The 13,810-nt window shown below is 42.2% G+C and overlaps 1 pseudogene; it reads right to left on the reverse strand.

Moving 5' to 3' along the window:
• LOC118358603 (cadherin-2-like) overlaps positions 1 to 13,810 on the reverse strand; it is a 107,236-nt pseudogene that overhangs the window by 34,688 nt on the left and 58,738 nt on the right.

Below are 13,810 nucleotides of genomic sequence, written 5' to 3' on the forward strand. Positions count from 1 at the left end.
GTGCGTGAGTGGTGTTTTTAGAGTCTGTGTATGTGAACACTAACTTGTGTGCTCATGTGTATACATATACTTTTCTGTAGTAGTACTAATATATAATATAATAATATATGCCATTTAGCAGACGCTTTTATCCAAAGCGACTTACAGTCAGTCATGTGTGCATACATTCTACGTATGGGTGGTCCCGGAATCAAACCCACTACCCTGGCGTTACAAGCGCCATGCTCTACCAACTGAGCTACAGAAGGACCACCTACCATTGTCATCTGATATTTTCCTTTCTTTTTTTTTTGGGGGACAAGATATTTATCTTATCGTGCCAAGAAAGTGAGTCAAACTAAATGGATTGTAATTGAATTGAATTGATGTGAATAGTGAGATTCAGCTCTAAGTGCTTCTCTGCATGAGTACCCCACACAGCTATACACTGTAAGTTCCAAAAACAGTACAGGTCCACTCTCACCATTGTCAGTGGCCATGAAGGTGATGTTGTATAGGTTATTCTTCACATATGGAGACTCTCTGTCCAGCACAGCGATGGTGGAGATCCGCCCGTTTACAGGGTCTATCTTCAGCCAATTAGCAGGGTCGAACACCTTGGCGTACCTTAAAATCAACCAATGAGATGACAGTACACAATTTACCCTTTGCTAAGCCCCGCCCCCTTGGTGAGCTGACAAGGTAAAAATCTTTCGTTTTGCCCCTGAACAAGGCTGTTAATCCACTGCTCCTAGGCTGTTGTTGTAAATAACAATTTGCCTAACTGACTTGCCTAGTTAAATAAAAGTTTTAAAAATATATATATTAGCTAACATGCCAATGCTGATCCCTCTCTCATCTACTTACCGTATGTTCTGTTGCATGTATCTGTCAGGGTCCTGTGCTGTAAAGGTGGTGAGTAGCGAGCTGCCCGGTAGCCCCTCCTCTAGTTTGATGACTTTGGGGTTAGGGGAGAACTCTGGGCTCTCGTTGACGTCTGTGATGCGTACAGACACGGTGGCGGTGGACTGACGGGGCAGGTGGATACCACGAGCCAGGGAAACCTCGTTCTCAGCCAGTACCCTCAGCACGAAGGAACGACTCACCTCATAGTCTATAGGCTGGAGAGATACACACATACCAGTTAGCCACGCAGTTTAAAGTTCAATTTGTTTGTAAATCTTACATACCAAAGCTCTCACTTTGAAAACAGCCGTAATGTACAGTGGCTTCAGAAAGTAATCAAACCCCTTGACTTTTTCCACATTTTGTTGTGTTATAGCCTGAATTTAAAATGTATTCAATTGAGATTTCTTGACACAATACTCCACGATGTCAAAGTGGAATTTTGTTTTTAGAAATGTTTACAAATGAATTAAAAATGAAAATCTGAAATGTCTTGAGTCAAGTATTCAACCCTTTGTTATGGAAAGCCTAAATAAGTTCAGGAGTAAAAATGCTCTTAATAAGTCAAGTTGCATGGACTCACTTTAGCATGGTGAAGTTATTCACTACACTTTGGATGGTGTATCAATCCACCCAGTCACTACAAAGACACAGGCATCCTTCCTAACTCAGTTGCCGGAGTGGAAGGAAACCACTAAGGTATTTCACCATGAAGGAAACCACTAAGGTATTTCACCATGAAGGAAACCACTAAGGTATTTCACCATGAAGGAAACCGCTAAGGTATTTCACCATGAAGGAAACCACTAATCGATTTCACCAAATCTAACGCAACACATTACTGAGTACCACTCTTCATATTTTTTAGCATGGTGGTGGCTGCATGATGTTATGGGTATGCTTGCCAAGGTCTGGGGAGTTTTTTTTATGATTAAAAAGACATGGAATAGCGCTAAGCACAGGAAAAAAACTAAAGGAAAACCTGCTTCAGTCTGCTTGCCAACAGACACTGGGAGACAAATTCAGCAGGTCAATAACCTAAAATACAAGGCAAAATATAAAGTACACTGGAGTTGCTTACCAAGATGACATTAAATGTTCTTGAGTGGCCTAGTTACAGTTTTGACTTAAATCAGCTTTAAAATCTATGGCAAGACTTGGAAATGGCTGTCTAGCAATGATCAACAACCAGCTGGAAGAATTTTTCAAATTAATGTGCAAACATTGTATAATCCAGGTTTGCAAAGCTCTTAGAGACTTACCCATAAAGACTCACAGCTGTAATCACTGCCAAATGTGATTCTAACACATATTTACTCAGGGATGTGAATACTTATGTAAATGAGATATTTCTGTATTTAATTTTCAATACATTTGCAAAAATGCCAAAAAACATGTTTTCACTTCGTGTGTAGATGGGTAAGAAACACATCTATTTAATCCATTTTGCATTCAGGCTATAACACAACAAAATGTAAAATAAGTCTGTGCTGTATCTCTGTCTCTTTGTCTGCATGTATATACAGGTATATGCTGTAAAAGTTCATTTTCCATTCATATAAAAAAATATTTCTCATCAGAGCTGTGTAAATCCATACCTTAACCACAGTGACCAGTCCCTCATTGGTGGTGAGGTCAGTGGGGATGGTGAAGCGTCCAGTGGGGTCTCCAGCTGTGATCCTGTACACAGTCCTCCAGGCTGCACTGTGGGGCTGGTCCTTATCTGTTACTGTCAGATTAGCTACGATCACATTCACACGGTTCTCCTGCACCTCTCCATAGAACTACAGAGCGAGGGGAAGTGAAAGAGAGAGGCGGGAGTGAAAGATGAAAATATTGCTCAATAATAGGAGAAAGATAGTCTCTTATGATAAAACATTTGGTTTATTTGAAAAAGATATTCTGTGTGTCCCCCCTGTGTTTGAGAGAGAAAGTGTGTCTGTTTGCACGTGTTGGTGTATTGTGTGTCTGTATGCATCTGTGTGTGCACATTCGTGTGTGTGTATATGTCTGTCTATCTGTCAGTATGTCTGTTTGTCTGTCTGTGACTTACTTTGTCAGCGGTGAACTCCGGGGGTTATCATTGACGTCAGTGATCCTGATGATAGCCGTAGCTGTGTTAGACAGGCCATAGGTTGGGTTCCCCTCCATGTCAGTAGCCTGGATGATTAACGTGTACTGAGGAACTTTCTGGAAGAAGGAAGACAACAGGGTACAGGTCCATGTTACAGCGTATAATATAGACAGTCTATATTGTGAACACACAATCATAAAAACATTGAAACACATTGACACACACACACACACACACCTCTCTGTCTAGCCCTGCAGCCACAGTGATGATTCCTCCTGTCTTGTTGTTGATTGTGAACATGTTGGAGGAGGGGTTTTCAGGATTCTGAGATATAATCTTGTATCGGAGCATCCCATTGGCTGTTTTAGGGTCATCCTTGTCCAGTGACGTAACTGTCATCACAAAGGACCCTGGGAACGTGAACCAAACAAGTCAATTAAAACCTCTCACACAATGGAATATACGTGCATGCGTGCGTGTGCGCTGTTACCTGGTTTGGATCCCTCTGGTACTGATCCGTTGTAGATGGTGTGTGTAAACTCTGGTCTGTTGTCATTCATGTCTATGACGTTGATGACGATGTCTATGGGGTTCTCTATCTGGTTCCCATTCAGGTCCACAGCATGGGCTCGCAGCTACACAGATGCATACAGTAGTACAGGTTAAACGCATGGTAAGGACGCGGGCTGTCAACTATAGGCACACAAATACAGGTTCATGGTTAGGCACACTTATGGGAATGGTATGGGCTCGCAGTTCCAGAGACTAATACAGGGTTAGGGCATGGTTGTCTTAACCTGGTTAAACCAGACTGTTAGCATAGCGTTCAGTCTGAATTCACCAGGCCATGGCTGTTCTCTTTCTATCACATTTGTTTCCAACTCGATAACTCATGACTTTCCCTCTTCTCTTGTTTTCTCTCTCACATGGATCAGAAAGGATTCCATATGTGTAAGCAATATGGTAATAGCTCCTCGTAGACCTTGGATAGGATTGGTGTAGTTTTCAGCGTTTTGCTTACACTTCATAGGGCAATCCACCAAGGGCAGAGAGAGGGGAAGGGTGTAACTTATCGGGATTGGGAACAGGGCTATTGACTCTGAGGTTTGTATACACTTGGCCTCTCAAGGTTGGATTTAAGGATTCTTAAGTGTTTCTCTCCTAGGGCCTCTCCCCTACTGCTCTCTAACAGAGAGCACTACAGGGATGAAAGCTGAGTACGCTCCCCTGTACGCTGTACCCCGTCTCCAAAACAGCCATGATAGACGCCTACCGCTAGGCGGGCCATAATATACAGCTGTTACAGTACCTACTCCTATACCCTGTCTCATAGCTGCAATCCTGGCTGTGCAGCTCCCTATACCATGTCTCCGGTACTGCCACACCTAATTAGTATTCATGACAGAGCTTCAGTGACTCTGACAGCTACATCACTCTATGAATATTCACGAGGTGGCCCCATCCTTCATGCAAATGCTCTGCTGCAGATCATAGTTGCTTGTGTGTCTGCATTGAGTGAGTTCTCAAGATCAAAGTTTCCTGTCCAACTTACTCTGTATGGCGTTTTACTACATTTAACATAGACCGATAAAGACTGTTGGCCACCAAGCCACCCATTATGGAGTAATTGACAGGAATGTGGATGCTAAATCTACTCATTCTAATTCTATGAGCTGAACACTTACATGGAAGTTGGAGATGTGTTCCCGGTCGAGGGGTTTGGTCACAGAGAGCTGTCCAGAGATGGGGTTGATGATAAAGATCCCGGTCGGAGACTGGTCAGCACCGGGCCCAGTCACACTGTAACGCAGGAGACTGTTCTTATCACGGTCCGACCGGATCTAGCAGGAGGGAGAGAGACAGAGGGAGGTAGAGTGAGAGATATTCCCAGTTTAGATACAGTACATTTACAACCACACTTTTATTCAAAACATCTTTAGCTCCCCTCAACACCATACATGGGCTGTATAGTACAGACAGGAAACAGCAGATGCACCATAAACCTTAATAAACATGTATAAATCACCATCCCACTGCCATTAACCCCCTGACTCAGCCTTATGCCGCGGATTACAATATAAATATATCAGCAGATGGTGTTAGGAGGAAATAGTGCGCTTTTCATACACTGGAACCACACACATACAGTACATACTGTACATATACACAAAAACTGAACACACAAACACACACTATAAAATCCTATGAGCTAGTGGGGAAATGTGTAAAACGTGGCATTTGAACTGTGTGTGTTGTGTGTGTGTGTGTGTGTGTGTGTGTGTGTGTGTGTGTGTGTGTGTGTGTGTGTGTGTGTGTGTGTGTGTGTGTGTGTGTGTGTGTGTGTGTGTGTGTGTGTGTGTGTGTGTGTGTGTGTCTCTGTGTTCCAAATCAAACTGTATTTGTCACATGCGCCGAATACAACATGTGTAGACTTTACCGTGAAATGCTTACTTACAACCCGTTTGTGTGTGTCTCCATGTATGTGTCTCCCCTACCCTGACTAGCTCCTCGGGGAACTGTCCTCGTGAGTTCTCAGGGACGTTGATGGGGAATGACCCAGTCCCTCTTCACCCGCCTCAGAGATCCATCGTCCCCAACGACCAAGCTGTGCCATGGAAACACGATCTCTCGCACCTGCTGAGTCACAGCTGCAGAGCTGGAGTTCACCTGCAGAGATGAGACAACAACAAGGTTACACACACACACACACACACACACACACACACACACACACACACACACACACACACACACACACACACACACACACACACACACACACACACACACACACACACACACACACAGAGAGAGACAGAGACACGCAGATTACTCAGACCCACACACCAACACACACAAAAACACTATGACAAATACTATGATTTAGTGTATTCATGGCCTCGTTCCACAGAGCTGGATTACTGACATCATTTCTGAGGACCTGACCAATGATCAGACTGGCTGGCTGTGTATGTAACCTGTGTGTGTGTCCTCATAAATATTTGCAGCCTAGGAATGCAGTTTTGTTTCCTCCATACTCTAATCTGAATCTGAATACAACCCTTCAGCCATCTCATCCTCTCGCTGCATCCCTCCACCTAATCTCTATCCCTATATTTTCCTCCTTTCTCTCTTTCACTTCATTCTCTCCATCTTTCCCCTATATACCCAACAGCCTTCTTCTACGTCATAACTCTCCCACTTGCCTCTCCAAACCCTCCCTCTCCTTCCTTCCTCCCTTTTCTCAGAGTATTCTGATCCATCCGTCTGTTGAGCGAGCTAGCTGACTAATAGCTGCCTAACACTCCACTTGTTCAATTTCACAGCTTTTATTCACAAGTTTGGTATCGGTGGTATTTTAACAGCTTTTTCTTTCCTCACACTGTTTTCCCACAGAATGCCGAGAGACATTAATGGACCCACTAAGCATATGGCAATGCACTATTTCTGGGAAAATGTTTACTGGGGAATGTCTCCTCATATATAGAGGACCTCTTATTGCTCTAATTAACAATGTTTACTGGGGAATGTCTCCTCATATGTAGAGGACCTCCTTATTGCTCTAATTAACAATGTTTACTGGGGAATGTCTCCTCATATATAGAGGACCTCCTTATTGCTCTAATTAACAATGTTTACTGGGGAATGTCTCCTCATATATAGAGGACCTCTTATTGCTCTAATTAACAATGTTTACTGGGGAATGTATCCTCATATATAGAGGACCTCCTTATTGCTCTAATTAACAATGTTTACTGGGGAATGTATCCTCATATATAGAGGACCTCCTTATTGCTCTAATTAACAATGTTTACTGGGGAATGTCTCCTCATATATAGAGGACCTCCTTATTGCTCTAATTAACAATGTTTACTGGGGAATGTCTCCTCATATATAGAGGACCTCCTTATTGCTCGAATTAACAATGTTTACTGGAGAATGTCTCCTCATATATAGAGGACCTCCTTATTGCTCTAATTAACAATGTTTACTGGGGAATGTCTCCTTATATATAGAGGACCTCCTTATTGCTCTAATTAACAATGTTTACTGGGGAATGTCTCCTCATATGTAGAGGACCTCCTTATTGCTCTAATTAACAATGTTTACTGGGGAATGTCTCCTCATATATAGAGGACCTCCTTATTGCTCTAATTAACAATGTTTACTGGGGAATGTCTCCTCATATATAGAGGACCTCCTTATTGCTCTAATTAACAATGTTTACTGGGGAATGTCTCCTCATATGTAGAGGACCTCCTTATTGCTCTAATTAACAATGTTTACTGGGGAATGTCTCCTCATATGTAGAGGACCTCCTTATTGCTCTAATTAACAATGTTTACTGGGGAATGTCTCCTCATATATAGAGGACCTCCTTATTGCTCTAATTAACAATGTTTACTGGGGAATGTCTCCTCATATATAGAGGACCTCCTTATTGCTCTAATTAACAATGTTTACTGGGGAATGTCTCCTCATATATAGAGGACCTCCTTATTGCTCTAATTAACAATGTTTACTGGGGAATGTCTCCTCATATATAGAGGACCTCCTTATTGCTCTAATTAACAATGTTTACTGGGGAATGTCTCCTCATATATAGAGGACCTCCTTATTGCTCTAATTAACAATGTTTACTGGGGAATGTCTCCTCATATGTAGAGGACCTCCTTATTGCTCTAATTAACAATGTTTACTGGGGAATGTCTCCTCATATATAGAGGACCTCCTTATTGCTCTAATTAACAATGTTTACTGGGGAATGTCTCCTCATATATAGAGGACCTCCTTATTGCTCTAATTAACAATGTTTACTGGAGAATGTCTCCTCATATGTAGAGGACCTCCTTATTGCTCTAATTAACAATGTTTACTGGGGAATGTATCCTCATATATAGAGGACCTCCGTCTGCTAAATGACTTAAATGTAATGTAAATGTAATTAACACACAGCAGGCAGTAGCACCACAAAGCAAATTGTCGAGGTTTAAAGAACAAAAAAGTTTTAAATCATTACTGAAAGTGTTGAATCCCATATAGATGCCAAAACAGTGTTAAACACTGCTTAGTGTAAAACCTTATTCAAATATTTCCCAGAGTGCCTTGGCTTTCAAGTAAATTGTAGAATTACCACCTATGACTCTATTTGTTAGTGACAGAGACATGGTAGCTGCATTCATCCATTTTCAGTCCTGTGGCCTTCACCAAGTGAAAATGTTACCATTAAAAATAATACATATTTAACACAATATGTATTTCATAAGGCCTTATTTTGAGGGCTTAGTTTTACACTAACATGGGGTCCTGAAACGTGAATTATTGTACCCATTACTGAAACGTTTGATCCAGTTTAGATGCTTTAGGTAGTCTTATAGCTTAGTCTTTCCAACCCTGGCAAATTGTCTGAATACAGGTTGTGGGTGATAAAAAGGTGGACATCCCAACACTGTCTGGTTTCCAATAAGAATTACAAATCACCTTGAAAGCAGAAAATGGAACATTTCTGTGCAGATGCTGTCTGCATTCCAAATGCTACCCTGTTCCCTACATAGTGCACTACTATTGACCAGGGACCTGGTGAAAAATAGCACACTATAAAGGAAATAGGGTGACATCTGGGATGCACACTATACTGTAGTGAGCCTTGTCTTCTTTCTGTGGTTATCAGCACTTTACTGGCCATCAACGACTAACAGAGTAGGTATATACCCCTGATAACATTATACTTCATCATCATGTTTAGGGCCAGGAGTTTTTACAGAATGCGTGGGTTGTGTTTTCATTTCCCGCATGGGCCACATATGCGTAGGGTAAAAGTGTATTGCTTTGGATAAGTCGTCTGTTAAATGAAAAAGAAAATCGGTATTATATCCCAGACCTGTTTGATGAGTTTGTGTTCTGTCGTCTCTCGCTTTCCTTCCTTCCGGAGGAGGAGGTAAACATGCGTCTTCCAATCCTCCTTGGTCTCCAGATCCCTCGCTCGCACCACCAAGGCGCTCTTCCTGTCGGCAAGACGGAAGGCATGCCGGGCATACACCGTGCCATCCTCATCCAGCCTGAAGTCTTCCACGTCAACCACCTCCAACAGCACCCTGTCGCCCAGGCCACAGTCTGCGAACCTCACTGCAGGGAGAGAGAGCGAGAGAGATGTCAGCAAGATTTGAAAACAGAGGAAGACAACATACAGTACCAGTCAAAGGTTTGGACACACCTACTTATTCAAGGGTTTTTGTTCATTTTTACTATTTTCTACAGTGTAAAATAATAGTGGAGTCATCAAAACCATGAAATAACACATATGGAATCATGTAGTAAGCAAAAAAACAAATATAATATATTTGCTATTTGAGATTCTTCAAAGTAGCCACTCTATGCCTTAATGACAGCTTTGCACACTCTTGGCCTTCTCTCAACCAGCTTCACCTGGAATGCTTTTCTAACAGTTCCCACATATGCTGAGCACTTGTTGGCTGCTTTTCCTTCATTCTACAGTCCAACACATCCCAAACCATCTCAATTGGGTTGAGGTCAGGTGATTGTGGAGGCCAGGTCATCTGAAGCAGCACTCAATCGCTCTCCTTCTTGGTCAAATTGCCCTTACACAGCCTGGAGGTGTGTTTTGGATCATTGTCCTGTTGAAAAACAAATGATAGTCCCAATAAGCGCAAACCAGGTGGCATGGCGTATTGTTGCATAATGCTGTGGTAGCCATGCTGGTTAAGTGTGCCTTGAATTCTAAATAAATCACAGACAGTGTCACCAGCAAAGCACCCCCACACCATCACACCTCCTCCTCTATGCTTCACGGTGGGAACCACTTATGCGGAGGTCATCCATTCACCTAGTCTGCGTCTCACAACGACATGATGGATGGAGTCAAAAATCACAAATTTGGACCAATTTGACCAAAGGACAGATTTCTACCGGTCTAAGCAAGTCTCTTCTTATTATTGGTGTCCTTTAGTAGTGGTTTCTTTGCAGCAATTCAACCATGAAGGCCTGATTCACACAATATCCTCTGAAAAGTTGATGTTGAGATGTGACTGTTGAACTCTGTAAAGCATTTATTTGGGCTGCAATCTGAGGTGCAGTTAAATCTAATGAACTTATCCTCTGCAGTAGAAGTATCTCTGGATCTTCTTTTCCTGTGCTGGTCCTCGTGAGAGACAGCTTCATTATAAAGTTTGAAGGTTTTTGCGACTGCATTTGTATAAACTTTAAAAAGTTCTTGAAATTTCCCGGATTTGACTAACCTTCCTGTCTTAAATTAATGATGGACTGTAATTTCTCTTAGCTTATTTGAGCTGTTCTTGCCATAATATGGACTTTTTACCAAATAGGGCCTACCTTGTAACAACATAACTGATTGGCTCAAATTGACTTTTAACAAGGCACACATGTTATTTGAAATGCATTCCAGGTGACTACCTCATGAAGCTGGTTGAGAAAATGCCAAGCGTGTGCAAAACTGTCATCAAGGCAAAGGGTGACTACTTTGAAAAATCTCAAATCTCAAATATATTTTTAAATATATAACACTTTTTTGGTTACTACATGATTCCATGTTTGTTATTTCATAGTTTTGATGCCCTCACTATTATTTTACAATGTAGAAAATAGTAACAATAAAGAAAAACCCTTGAATGAGTAGGTGTATCCAAACCTTTGACTTGTACTGTATATACATATACAGTGGGGCAAAAAAGTATTTAGTCAGCCACCAATTGTACAAGTTCTCCCACTTAAAAAGATGAGTGAGGCCTGTAATTTTCATCATTGGTACACTTCAACAATGACAGACAAAATGAGAAAAAAAACAGAAAATCACATTGTAGGATTGCAGCATACTGTCTTTTTACAGAAATGACACCTTGTTGTGTATATTTTAGGCAAAGTGCAAAAATATATTCTTGGCAATATACAGACAGGTATGTATAGCCAATCTCCATTATGTCCACAGTCCTGGTGGTGCAGCAACCGAAAGGTTGTGAGTTTGAGTCCCAAATAATCCAGAGGACCATGACAAAATGTTCTAAAGACATTGATCCCTGAAACAATATGGGAATCAGACAAAACCTGCAAGGGACAATGAATTTATACATCAATAATGTGCCACAAAGTAAAATATTCTCAATGACAACTGGGTTTTGAAATGTTTTCACAAATATAGTTTCATGGTATCACATTTTGAATTTCTGCAACCCCATGTTGTCACATTTACTTCAAACCAGCAGTATACTCTAACACCATGTATCCCACTGCTGTTTTGCTGCTAAAGCTAAGCATGGTTGGTCCTGGTCAGTCCCTGGATGGGAGACCAGATGGTGTTGGAGGGCCAGTAGGAGGCACTCTTTCCTTTGGTTTAAAAAAATACCCCAGGGGTAGTGACTGGGGACATTGCCCTGTGTAGGGTGCTGTTTTTCGGATGGGATGTTAAACGGGTGTCCTGGCTCTCTGTGGTCACCAAAAGATGGCACTTATCATAAGAGTAGCTGTGTCGTCCCGGTGTCCTGGCTAAATTCCCGATCTGGCCCTCATACAATCTTGGCCAACTAATCATCACCAGCTTCCAATTGACTCATTCCTCACCTCTGTAACTATTGCCCAGGTCATTGCTGTAAAATGACAATGTCTTCTCAGTCAATTTAACTGGTCAAATAAAAAAGATTACATAAAATAATATGGTTTTTCCATAAGCTGTGCCAGGCTTGACCAGACAAAAATAATTAAATTTCAAATACAAGCACGCACGCGCACACGCGCACACACGCGCACACACGCGCACACACACGCGCACACACACGCTGATTGTTTTTCTTTGTTTCATCCAGTCAACAGACAGAGAAGTCAGGGCTGTGGAGCTGCACATCTTCTCTGTTCGTTCTGCAGCAACTGACTCACCATTATGGATCACCTCCTATGTTCTTGCCTGATCTCTGGCTTCACCAATGAGCCACAGCAGAGCCCGTCTGACAGATTCAGAATGTGTGAATGTGAGTGAATATCTGCATAGAGATGGAAACGCTGTAACTGCCATTCCACATGGTTCTCCATAGATCTGTTATGGTACAATGGTTACGTACAATATGGCTGGCTGGACCACAGTCAATGAGCTGCATTAATTCTACCCAGTAAGTTTCTGCAGGGAGTTGTTATGTTGGTGCATGAGTCCATGTGTGTTTGTGAGAGTGTATGTGTGCACTTATTTTCCTACATTAGTAGGACCCCGATATCCTAATATTTCACCCTAATTCATGTCCTGGAAAGGTTGGAGAACAATAACTTGTTTGAAAAGTCAGGAAGATTTTCAGGTCCTGAATTTGTTCAAATGCTATTATAAGCTTAAGGCTTAGGTTTAGGTTTAGGTTTAGGTTTAGGTTTAGTGTGTGTGTGTGCGTGCGTGTGTGTGTGTGTGTGTGTGTGTGTGTGTGTGTGTGTGTGTGTGTGTGTGTGTGTGTGTGTGTGTGTGTGTGTGTGTGTGTGTGTGTGTGTGTGTGTGTGTGTGTGTGTGTGTGTGTGTCTGTGCATGCATCAGAAACCAGATTCCAATTCCACATTTTGCTATTTGAAAAGCATTGAAGATGTCATGACTCTCCTGTGAAGATTTGAAGGATCAGGTTACAGTGGGTCCGCTCTATAGCGCACTCTCTCTATCGCAGAAGGGGAGAGGTGCAGTAGGCCGCTTTATGGCCCACTCTCTCTATCGCAGAAGGGGAGAGGTGCAGTAGGCCGCTCTATAGCCCACTCTCTCTATCGCAGAAGAGGAGAGGTGCAGTAGGCCGCTCTATAGCCCACTCTCTCTATCGCAGAAGGGGAGAGGTGCAGTAGGCCGCTCTATAGCGCACTCTCTCTATCGCAGAAGGGGAGAGGTGCAGTAGGCCGCTCTATAGCGCACTCTCTCTATCGCAGAAGGGGAGAGGTGCAGTAGGCCGCTCTATAGCGCACTCTCTCTATCGCAGAAGGGGAGAGGTGCAGTAGGCCGCTCTATAGCCCACTCTCTCTATCGCAGAAGGGGAGAGGTGCAGTAGGCCGCTTTATGGCGGTCGTAAAATACTCTGCTTCTGGTAGTATTGACTTCTGGGCTCTGTAGTATTGAGATTGGAATGTGACTGTGTAACACAGAGAGACACTTGGCCAAACTTTGACATCAAAATGTTGAAAAATGGAACATTATTTCTGTATTCCAAACAAATGGACTGGTCCGTGGACACTTAAGGAACTGTCATGTTTCATTTGTTTCATTTGGTGACCTCATGAATGTAACGGCGTTCTTCGTTTGTCGAAAGAGAGTCGGACCGAAATGCAGCGTGGTGGTTACTCATGTCTTTAATGAAGAAAATGACGATACATGAAATAACTAAATAAATACAAAAACAACAAACGTAACGTGAATCCTAATTACAGCCTATCTGGTGAAACTACACAGAGACAGGAACAATCACCCACGAAATACACAGTGAAACCCCGGCTACCTAAATACGGTTCCCAATCAGAGACAATGAGAATCACCTGACTCTGATTGAGAACCGCCTCAGGCAGCCAAGCCTATGCAACTCAGCCGCAATCCCAATAACTACAAAACCCCAATACGAAATACAACAAAATAAACCCATGTCACACCCTGGCCTGACCAAATAAATAACAAAAACACAAAATACTAAGACCAAGGCGTGACAATGAAGAACATGAGACACACATTGCTGTGTATTTGTTTGTATACACTTCTCAATTATGGGGTTTGCATCTGAATGATGTATAAAATAAATGATTAAGTGTAAGAATACTTTTGGAAAGATAACATTGTGATGTTAGCCTTCTAAATGAGAGAATGAGTTTTTATATAAAGTA

Source organism: Oncorhynchus keta, chromosome 26, assembly GCF_023373465.1.
Source record: "Oncorhynchus keta strain PuntledgeMale-10-30-2019 chromosome 26, Oket_V2, whole genome shotgun sequence".
NCBI lineage: Eukaryota > Metazoa > Chordata > Actinopteri > Salmoniformes > Salmonidae > Oncorhynchus > Oncorhynchus keta.